The following is an 11532-nucleotide window of genomic DNA, read 5'->3' as shown; positions in this document are numbered from 1 at the left end:
AAGCCGCGGTAAAAAAGGTGGGGAAAAAAAGAAGAGACTATAAAATTCACCACAGGATCAAAACATAATGTAATGTTAATTGTACCCACCACTTACAATAGCAAAATACGGTAAAGATCTAATCAACAAGTCTAGAAAGCTATGACTGGATTATTTTTTAAATGATTTAACGTAATGTAAATCTTGTGTTAAGATTCTAATGGAGGGCTACAGTCTGGCAGAGAAGACACATACTATACAATAAATCAATCTTTTTCTTACTAAGTCAGCCAATTATTCATGTCTGAAAGTTACTACAAAGCCACCACTGTTTGCTTTTTAGGTTGGTTTTCAAGTAAGGCTAGAATGAGCAAACTCCCCTGCCTTTAAGGCTGAAGAAACTCTTTCAAAAGCCTACTGATTAAAGCCAGACCTGCCTAGCGCTCAGCAGTTTTCATCTGAATAAACTGGTTTGTTGGACAAGGGTCCAACATATCATTATACTGTCATTAGATAAATTGACATTCACTTAGTGATCTCAAAGCTTTAGTAAGAAACACTTTGCAAAGTTGGTTGTGTCAATTTTAAGCCTGCAAGAAAGATGAAAGGTGAAAGATGGCCACAAAAAAGTCCATGCTCCTGACAAGGATCTTTTGTCCAAGAAAAAATTCTCATTATTTTTTGATGCCATCCACATTCACTTTTGCATGTTTGCACAATGAAGCATTATATTCACAAAATGCTTCAGGCTGGTTTGGCATCATTTCACAATCATTAGTTTATCTACATTTACTAGTCAGATAAGTTTTCCTCAAAAAAGGATGTTGTGAAACGATGACTCAACATGTCATAGCGAGGGTGGGTTTACTGCTGACAGGAAAACTACCTGTCTATTAATAAATGTCTCACAATGACTTGTCTTGTACATATCGTCTGAGTAGTCATTGTCTTACTTTTCCTCCACATCTGAGTTAATTGCTCCTCATAGCGTTAAGTGGATCATTTTATTTTAATGGTCAGATTAAAAGCTAGCAAAGTTTTTGATGTGACAGCTGAAAGGCTGACCCATGTGAAAAGTAGCTTGTTAGTATTTCCCAACTACTATAAGCTGTGAATTGGGAAATCACTGGGGTACACCCGCACTACTCAAATGGGAAAAAACAGAGTGTGTTTGATACAAAAGTGCAAAATCATGCAGCTGATTGTGACAAATTTTCATGGTTCTCATTTTGCATGAGTACGACAAACATTTGCATTTGTTTTAGTTGATTCATTTGTTGCTAATGTCTAATTGTAATTCCCTGGTGAGTAACTCCACTACTAAGATGCTTGCTGTTTTTGCTTTATGCACTTGCTCTTGAAACCATAATTGCAGGTGACATTTTTTGGCTCTGTTACAGTAACTGGTTTTCTATCTGCTTTACCTTAGATAATGTATCACCCAGAAGATAAGACAGGTGGAATTTAAGCATGGATGCACGAAAAACCTGAGCTATCTATAAATGTTTGAGTCCAATTTTAGCCGTGCTATCTTACTTAAAGCTGATGTTGCTGTTACCCAACACCATGTTGACAAAAAAAAGTTTTAAGGCTTGCACTGAAAGGTTGAGAAGCTCTTCTGTAGGAATATCAAAACCTCTAAAGTGCACTGATGTGTCAGTATCGCTTTGAACTCATTCTCAGTTGTCAGATAAAATGAAGCAAATGTAAGATTGTTTTTTCAGTTCTGACAGCTCGACTACGTTTCTTGGACTGCCGCAGTTGTATTACAACCACAGAAAACTGTCAATGGGCTATGTCATATTTGCAAATTGTAGGAAACCAGCAAATCACACAAAATCTGACTAAATATGTATTAACACATAAACATGCAACAAAAATAAGCTTAACATGGTGTTTTTTTGTTTTGTTTGCTTTTGTCCTTAAATACTATTTGACAAAATCTTCATTGTAGTCAGATTTTCACCTCAAGCTTTTAGATTAACTTTAAATTATTCTTAGAACTCAACTTAAACTTAAATGTTAAGTAACATTGTTATGGTGACAGAGTCTGTCACTTGTTTTACTGTATGGGCTTCATACTGAATAGAGACAGATAAGCAAAACATTTTTAAAAGACTAGTCACTGTCTTATCAACATTAGGTCCCAACCATTGTTTGTTTGTGTGTGACTCTGTGTGCGTGAGACCTTTCCCACTTGTGGTTGCCTTCTCTCCTAGACCGTAGGAGGCCTGCAGTCTTTCACATCAGGACAGCTAGACGTCTGCATGCCACCAACACACAGAGACACACTTGTGTACACACACACACACACACACACACTGTTCTGTGATGTACAGTCTGATAAACAGACAAGAGGAGAAAAAAAAGTTGATGTAAGGGCACACTATAAGTCAAATAGTCAGTTTACCTCCCACCTGCCCAGATAAAATCAGCTTGTTGTTGTTAAAAGATGCAGCAACATGTTTAAAGTGTAAATACTGAAGGGATGTTTGAGGGGGGAAACCTGCTGTGCACAGATTTAATGTTTCTGCAGTAGCAGTTTTGTAGATGATGTAGCATTTTGCATTTTTATACATAAATTTGCTTAAAGTCCTAATGTGGTGTACAGAGAGGCAGGTAGACTACCATAAAGGAGACACATGCAAGTTATATATGTTTAAAAAAGCCCCCACACACTCAAACAAAACAACAATACATAAACCCACATAAAGTGTTACTGGTTTGATTCTTGCAAAGGCTTTAAACTACATTGCCTGGGCTCCGTACTAGCTTTGATCTAAACACTTTATTATTTATTACTATAATTATCAGGATGCTGGCTTGTTGTTTTTAGTTGTTTTTTTTAAGCATGGTTCCATTTCTATCCCTGTGTGGAAGAGTAGTTAAATATGAAGCAAAGGTGGGAAAATTATTATAATTTATCTTGTACAATGTACTGATCAAAATTCTTGGCAAGCCATCAAATAGATTGAGAGAAAATCTGTACTTGATCTTTTTACATTAAATGTAGATTGCTTCCACTTTCTGGCTTGTCAGATTTGTTGCTGACCATATTTTGTAACTTCTATAATAGAAAACATCTGGTTGTTTGGTTTTTGTCCTTAAAAATACAAATGTAGCTTAGTTAAAAGTAGACAGAGGGTTCTGGAGATGGGAGAGACCTGAGTGTAGTTAATCAGTTCCTAATTGTTTGTGAGCGCTGAGTCAGAGAATTTCTTGAGATGAAGTTCTGCACTTTGAGCAAAGAGTTCTTGGCAATGATGTTGTGGGAGATTTAATAGAGTTGGGTATATTAGGCTCTTGCACCTTATGAAATTTGTTATAGCTCTAAATAAACTAAGGAGAATTAAGCAGACCGGCCTCATTGTTTCAGAACATTTAAACTTTGCATTTAGGAAGAGAGTGGGAGTCAGTGGTGCACAAGACTTTAGGCTTCATTGCACTTGGAAACAGCAGGTAGTTTTGTTTTCTCTTGGATTTTTTTTAATTCTTTGCATTTTAATGAAATACATGGTGAATTTTAGGTTTCACTAAGGATTGTATCGCTTGTCATATGTCAAAACTAAGTTTGTAAGTAAGAAAGAACATAAAGTTTTGTTATAAAACACATTTTAACCGTTTGTTTGATTGACCAACCATCCTAAACCGCTGATTAGTCAATTTTCATATTCTTAAGACAAAGCAAAGAAGTACATTTACACAGCATCTAATGTTAGATGCTCGGATAATTCTTTTTTCCCCCGTCACTGTCATATGATTGATTAAATGTGATAGGAAGTTAGATTTCTCAAATTCTTGCTAGGATGGAGTATGCCTCAGCTGATAGTGGCAGACGTGACCTATGTTTGACGTCAGCCTTTCGTGCCAGTCAGACAGGTGGGTTTGGTTACTCCAGACGGCTACTGGTTTATCTACTCCGGCAGTCTGCAGACAGGCAGTTGTTGGTTTATCTACTCAAAAGACCAAAGCTTAAAGTGCAGATTGTTTTGCATCACTAAAACTACCAGAAAGATGTTTAATTGCTCTACTGAAAGACACGAGACATTGTTTTGTTTCCTGCAGTGGTCAGAGTTCATTACTGAACAATAATTTGTGAGTCTTTCTGATTACATATGAGTCCTTACATGCTAACTAAACACTTCAGTTAGACTGAGTTTAAACTGAGGTTAAACTGAGTTTTAATGCATGAATCTACACAAAGCTGATTTAAAACCAATGAATAGATATGAAGTCTTAAAAAATCCAGTCAACTATGCATGTGATCCATTTAATGGACGTGTGTCTTTTACATCATTTCTCTAAAGGTGTCCGTTTCAGCTTTCTCTCATGAACTGGCAACAGCGTAGAACAAAACAGGATATTACTTATTGTGCCGATCACATGGTCAGCAGACATTTGAATGGAGTTTTGCTATGCTTGTTATGTCCCATTGTTGCTTGTTGCTGGGGAGCACTTCCCAGTAGAATGACCAGTGACGTGTTAAACTGCTCGTTCAGAGTTCAGCAAGCAGGTGCTTAAACGTACAGGTTGTCATGCATTTCTTGTGTGGCCCGTTCAAAGGTTGCTGCATCACACTGAAAGTTCAGCATCCTTGAAAACCCCAGTATGTTATGTAAAATTCTTTATTCATATTTGCACACATGATAGTGGTTTAATAAACTTGCGTCGACTTCCCCTGATTCACTTCCCCTCAATGTGGGATACTTAAGTGACCTTCCATAACTCAAACAGATATGTGTTAGTCATCAGCATGATAGTAAGAGACTGAATGTCAAGGAAGACACAGTCCATTGTAATCACTCATCATTTTGTCTGCACAGCCAAAATTAATAAAAAAAAACCCAGAAAAGAAGTCTTCAGCTTCGTGGGTTTCTTTCTTGTGAATTATTTTAAGTAGTCAATCATCATGCTCAGTGGAGCAGAGGACCCTGAACACAGCATATGGGCTCTTAAAGTGCAAGGGAAGGGTGTTTAATTCTGAATCTTCTGCTGCCAGCAGACCACCTGGTTGCTAGTTACTCGATTATAGAGTGTAGTGGGGAATTATTAGTCAGCACAGCTGCAGCACAAAGCAAATAAATGCAATGTGTTTCCCTTGATTCGTACATTTATTCTTACATTATGCACTCACTATATACTGTGTCTGAAATTAATCTGGCTTATTTTATAAATCCATTTAACTGCTTTATGTGGTGTTGTTCATGCTAGCTCTAGCGTGGCTCATGGGAACCGTTCAAAAGAACAGAGACATTATTAATGTTATTAACAACTGTGCTAAAGTAAAACATGAATAATTATCTAAATATGTCCCGCTGCTGCTATGTTTTCCCTGCAGGAGAGGTTACAGATGTTGGCAAATGCTTTAATATAAAATATGCAATTGTGCCTGCAATTATATTATTGTTTTATAAACCATTTTACACTTGAATACTATTGGAGAATGCTAATGGAGACTTACAGGAGGCCTGAGGTGTTGCTAAAATCGGGGGGGTTCACGAGTTTTGTTGTCACGTCTGTGTGGAACAGTTCAGCGAATAGTTTTAGGTACGTCACATTTTGACAGTCATTCATACATTTATTCAGTCATTGGTAGTTGCCCGGGTCAACCTCAGACCATCTGTGTTTAAACATACAGAGCACACACGCTCATAGGGGTAGTTTTTGAGCCGGGGGAGAGTTTTACTCATTCACTTTCTCCACATAGTTTTTCCGAGCTTGACTTTCTCTACGTCGTATTTTACGCCAGCTGCAGGCAGGCAGGTTGTGTTATTAGTCACAGTGAGTAAAATTCAAACCGCTTGATTTAATCCCTTAATACCAGGCTTCACTGCGAGCGAATTTAAAGAATGAATTGGTATCGTTCAAAACGAACAGGGTAACAAACGCAGTTTATTAATATAGAAATAATGTAGCCTATATGTTCATGCAGCAGGATGTTTGTTCTTGAAACAGTTAGTGTGGAGGTGTGTGAGGCCTAGTCATAGGGTTTTTCTCCTCACCACTTCACAGTACTTTCAGCAGATGGCGGTGTGTCGTTTTGACATCTCATTTCAAAATGGAGATGGCTGTTTTGAGGCCATAGCTCTCCCAGGCTCTGTTCTGTGTGCAACCTCCCACATCCCTGCTCTGTCAACTGAGAGATAGGTATACACGCACCACAATGTAACCCACGTGTCTTTCTGTGTTACTTTTTTCTTGTTTTTTTTCCCTCTTTCATACCGTTTTATTTTCTTTCACTTTTCTCATGTTTCTGGTTTAAAGAAACATGATGTGTGCAAACACTCTTTGCACACCAAAGGGTGAAAAGTAGATTTTTCTCTTTTCCTCCGCCTGCAGTGAAACTGAATCAAAAAGAGAACTACTTTGATCGATGAGGCATTAAAGGTGACATGATTCAGACTGAACCCACGTTTTAGAAACTAATGCTTCATAGTGAAATGTAAAGTATGACTAGTAAATGTGTTGCAGAATTTATGACAAACCTTTTTTTTTTCTTTAATAGATAGATCAAAAGCTTCCCACATTTCTTTTGAATATAATTTTACCTGTTTCAAATTGTTAAGTCACCAGTCTTTTTTACTTTCGTTTTTGTTTCTCTTTTTTTTCTGTGTATCATGGCAGGCTAAAATATCAGTGACACTCGAATGTAGGGAAGTAAAGTTCCTAGAGGCAAAAATGCATTTTTGCTAAATTTAATTTGTTTATTTAAAGGCAGAAATTATTAGATTGCTCTTATTTATGGAAGCTCTTTATTTTGGTCACAACTCCCTTTCTGCTTCTTTTTTGTATTTTTTTTCTCGTATACTTTTCCCCTCTTTCAAAACATCTGCGACAGAGAGAGAGAGGAAAAGCAGATTTCAGCGACTGTTGTCTCATCCTCGCAGCTTCCTTTTGAGTTTTTGAAACACACACCGCGCCTGATCGCTTCAAAGCTTAGCCTCAACGTCTTCTCTTTTGCTCTCTGACTAATTTTGATAGTAAATGATGCAGCGTAAAGCTGGTCTGTCTCTCCTTTATATTTTTAGGCGACGTAGTCATGCTGGATTATGTCATGTTTATCAGGTGTCTTTTGTGAAATAGGTCGGGGGGATGATCGTCTCCAGCAATAGCTATTTACATCGCACGAAGGCAAACTTGGTCTCTGTTGTCTGGGGAAAAATTGTCCACCTCAAATCTGATTTGACTGTGTGTTCACGGTTTTAGTCTGACGCTAGAAAATTGTAGTCGAAGGCTGGCTGCTCTTTTTGTCATAGGCCCCTGAATGCTACTCCGTGTCCCTGAGTGTGAAAGGCAAGTTAAATTGTCAATGTTGTTGTACAAGAGTATGCTAAGTAATTATATAAATCTGGACGTGAGCACAGCGTGTGGTTTATTTGCTTCATGTTTGTGTTTTTTAATAAATAAAACGACCAGTAATAGTGAAACTCTGAATCAGAATGAGATTACTTTGATCGATGATTCTTTAAAGGTGACATATAAACTCTTGAACTGTGGGTGGAGTGGTGTTAAATGTTGGCAAACGGTTCTTTTTTTTTGTTAGGTCCAAACTACATTTATGAAAGTGTGCCTCCACTGAGGGATGTTTCATCTGTCACTAGGAAACAAAGGGTCATGTGCTGAAACAGTCAGTATTTTATCGAGTGTTTATGTAACTATTAAATTCCAGTTTTGACATTTAAATCATTGGTTATGAACAAATTGAACAATATAAATTATACAATATGAGCACTGCCACACTCGTATCTCTAAAATGATAGGTCATATTGAAAGTGAAGCAGATATTGAGACACTAACGTGACCTTTTATTTATGTCGAATATGTTTTTCGAGTATATCTATGTCAGTTTCAAAATGGTCAAAACTAACATGTGAGCCGTAACCTGTGACTGATTGTGAGTTAATTGGTGTCACACTTGTTTTCTTCTTATAAATAAATCCATAAGTCATTCTGAAACTATGATGCTTTGGAGTGATAATATTACCAGAGCATCAGGGGAAATTTGCCTTGTGAATGTTCGGTTCGCTGCCTGCCCACTCAGTTTCGACTGGAAACAAAAAAAAAATCTTTTAACCTTTTCAGCAACAACAAATGCATGCTTAAAAAAAGAAGAGAAAAAGAAAAAAAAGAGTGAAAATGAGGGAGGCTGAATATTGTCAGTTGTGTTTAGCTTCTTCTTTTTTTTTTTTGGACTGTTGACAATCAGATCAGTAAAAATCCTGCTGGTGATGATCCAGCAGAATTATGACTCGTGCCAGAGTCAGTTTGACGCACTATTTTTCACCTTTCTCTTTGTGTTTTTCCCCATTTTTAAATATATATTTTTATTACACGTCTCATGTCACCCATGTCTGATTATTTCTTTCTGGTTTATGACTGAGACAAGTAGTTTCAAAATGAGACCGTTTTATGGCACGTTCTGCACATACAATTTTGATCATATTTAATGTTACTAGCGACCCAGTTGTTAACTGCAGTTTCATTGGAACAACAATTCAGAATTTCTTTGTCCCTCTAGAGTAGCTTCAATTTGAATTGACTGCTCGTGCTGGTTATATTTGCCTGTGCTGATTACTCAAATGCAGAAAAAAACATTTTAATTGTTTTATGAAAATTTGTTTTATATTTATCATAAATATCCACCTTTTCCATATAACCCTTTTGTGCTTAAATTGTATCCTTCAGTATTGTGATGTAGTTTTTAAGATGGAAAAAAAATATTTGACAACTGTCAGGTTGTTGATTACTTCTGACAGCTGGTGAGTTAGTTGTTCCTTTTGCTGACTTTAATCTCTTATCTTAATTATAACCTTAATCATTTGCTGCAGAATTTGCTGCAGGGAGTTTTCTTATAGTGCTCCCACACAGTGGTTAGTTTAAGATATTAAATGTCAGAGTCTGTATGAAAAGTTTCTCTGGTCTAAAATGAGACAATAAGTAAATATAAACATGTTTATGGTTTCAGACAAGCAGTGTTGCATGCTCAGTGTCCGTGGGTGGCATCACTTTGTTGCCATCAGTAACTGTTTGACTAATCAGTCGCTAATTTGTTCCGTGTATGTGTTGTGTGTGTGAGTGTGTGTGTCTGTTTGCACAGCTACCATATGTATTGATCTCTGTGCACACATGATCGGTAGACATACACCGATTAGTGCATATCTGAGGTCGTATACATTAGCAGTGAATATTTACGTGTATGTGCACAGTACACTCCTCCTTTGTTAATATATCTGCCGATCTGTGTTTATACTGTTTGTGCGTTTGTGGCTGGTTTTTTCTTTTTTGTTTGTTTTTTTTGTTTTTTTGTGGAGGGTGGGGGATGGGACTGGGGTCTCTGAATTAGTGTACACCAGCTCTCTGGTATTTATTATGACTTTTTAAATACAGTGTGTGTGTTTTGTTTTGTATACACAGTAATTTCTCTAATTCTTTTGTCTTTTTATGTCTCTTAGTATCTGTCCTTGCCAAGATTAATATACATTTGCATCTGTGTGTGAAGTAATTGTTGTAATTGAATGCACTTAAAATCTGTGCTAATTATTTCTAACTACATATTGTATAGAACTACATATTTGCACCGTGACTGGGCAAATATGTAGTTTTATTTCTGACAGCTTGTGTAGTTGTTTTTGTTTATGTCAACATAGTGTGTGCATAGCTGTGTGCATATATATTTTTTCTATTTTCTGCATGTTTGTCTGTTTTCATTGCTCAGTGCACATATAATACTGAAGGGTGTGTGAGTGCATCCACACATTTTTGTTTTGTGCCATTGTAAAGCTACGTGCAGTATTTGTGCATATTTGTTGTACGACATACTTAGAAGCACATACATCTATATGTGTTTCTAAGTATGCATGTGCCTTCATATAAAGGCAGTTATCTATGTTAATATGCCACTGTGTGTTGCTCTAAGCATGTGCTTCAGATTTTTTCAGTGTTTATATTTTTAGCCTACACATATGGTGTGCGCATATTATCATGTCTGTCTATATGTGCACTACATGTGCGTACATTACAACTTATGTAAAATTAGTACTCCTGCTATACCTAAGACATTGATGTGCTGTTGCAAGTGTGTGTGTGTGTGTGTGTGTGTGTACTTTTTACAAACTGTCAACATAAAAATGAAAATCATAACAGCAACAACAGCAGACAATAGTAGGCTTTCTGTGTATATGCATTTGTGAATGTGTATGTTGGCTGATTGTAGAGCAGCTGTGTTTGTGTTAATTTAACAGGTTTTGTAGCTTTCTCAATATGTTTGCATGTACAGTATAGTAAGCAAGTATACTAATAATAATTATACTGTGGTCTATGTGGACATACGACAGTTTCTTTTTGTTATGTTAGGTGCCCATGTTTTTGTCCGTGTGTGTTTATATGTGGCACTTGCTATCATCCATAAGTTTCTAGAGTACATGATTTTAGGAAAATATAATGATAACATGTGTTACTTCTGGCTTTTTGCAGATAAGGATTAATAATATTTTAATAGAAAAGCCTGCAGAAAGTAATGGATACAACAAACACACTAAAATCAGTGGATTTGGACACAGTTCTTAACATTACAAACTGTGTCAGTACACCTGGCAACAAAATAATATTTTTATTAGACTTTCAATGCTGTTAAAGGATTATCAGTCTGTAACACGTGTCAAATGAAGATTCTTATATATCTATCGATATATCGATAGATGTATAGATATAGTGTCAAAAATGCTGTGAACCACATTACTCCCTCTACAGTCAGATTTAAAGCTGCTGTATTGCACAGCCCTATCAACTGAAATGATCAAAGCCTGATGGGTGCGATCTTTCCCATTATACTCCAACTCATAGGCCTCTAGGGGGTCACTGAATGGTTTCAGTAATAGATTTGAATCATATGGTTTGGCCTTCATTTGAACAACTGGGTAAGATTTTCGGACTGAACAACATCATAAAAATATCAAATAAGGCAATAGGTTGGAAAAATGATGTTCAGCCCTCCAGTAGAGTTCCAAATAGTTGGTAAATCCATTGAAGCTCTTGTAGCAGGATCTGGTGGTTCAACATTACTTCCTGACTAATTTTAATTTGTCTCTTTGTCATGCAGGACTGTCCATGAGGTCTGGGGTCAGCTTACTTACACATCTTTTAGGTCAGTTGATCCTTTACTCTGTGTGAGTATTAATGCATGTGTGAGTATTAGCAGTTTCAATGTGTACAGTGGCCTGCGTGTGTGGGCTGCAGAGTGCACGTATATATTTGCATGCACGTGGACGTGTGAAAGGGTTTGTTCCCTCTTCTCGCTGCTCATCATTTGGCCCAGCTGACATTTAAACATTCAAATCAGAGACTGTTTATCGTTGTTTGCGGGCCATGAGAAGATTTCATGTTTTGTTTTAGATAATCACTAGAGTCGCTTTATGTAAAGACTCGGTCTCTTACTGTAAGATCTACTTAAGAGATGCTGACGTCAAACAAAGGCTTCACATCTGCCGAAACTTTTCAGGAACTAAGAGAGAATTGTTTTTAGCTTCACCACCATGTTGTTGAGTCTTTTTTTTT

At 36.9% G+C, this 11532-nt stretch overlaps 1 long non-coding RNA gene across 2 annotated transcripts in view; it reads left to right on the top strand.

The window, feature by feature from the left end:
* The window catches only part of LOC102213476 (uncharacterized), an 85742-nt gene that overhangs the window by 19819 nt on the left and 54391 nt on the right, over window positions 1-11532 (top strand). For both annotated transcript variants that reach the window (XR_001290384.1, XR_311749.2), the window contains exon 2: window positions 11078-11122. This is a non-coding gene — a long non-coding RNA (uncharacterized LOC102213476). The remainder of the gene's footprint in view (window positions 1-11077; window positions 11123-11532) is intronic.

This window comes from Pundamilia nyererei, unplaced genomic scaffold, assembly GCF_000239375.1.
Source record: "Pundamilia nyererei isolate P.nyererei 1_Seehausen unplaced genomic scaffold, PunNye1.0 scaffold00054, whole genome shotgun sequence".
Taxonomy (NCBI): Eukaryota; Metazoa; Chordata; class Actinopteri; order Cichliformes; family Cichlidae; genus Pundamilia; species Pundamilia nyererei.
Note: the sequence above shows the minus strand (reverse complement) of the source record. Positions and strands in the feature narration are given on the sequence as shown.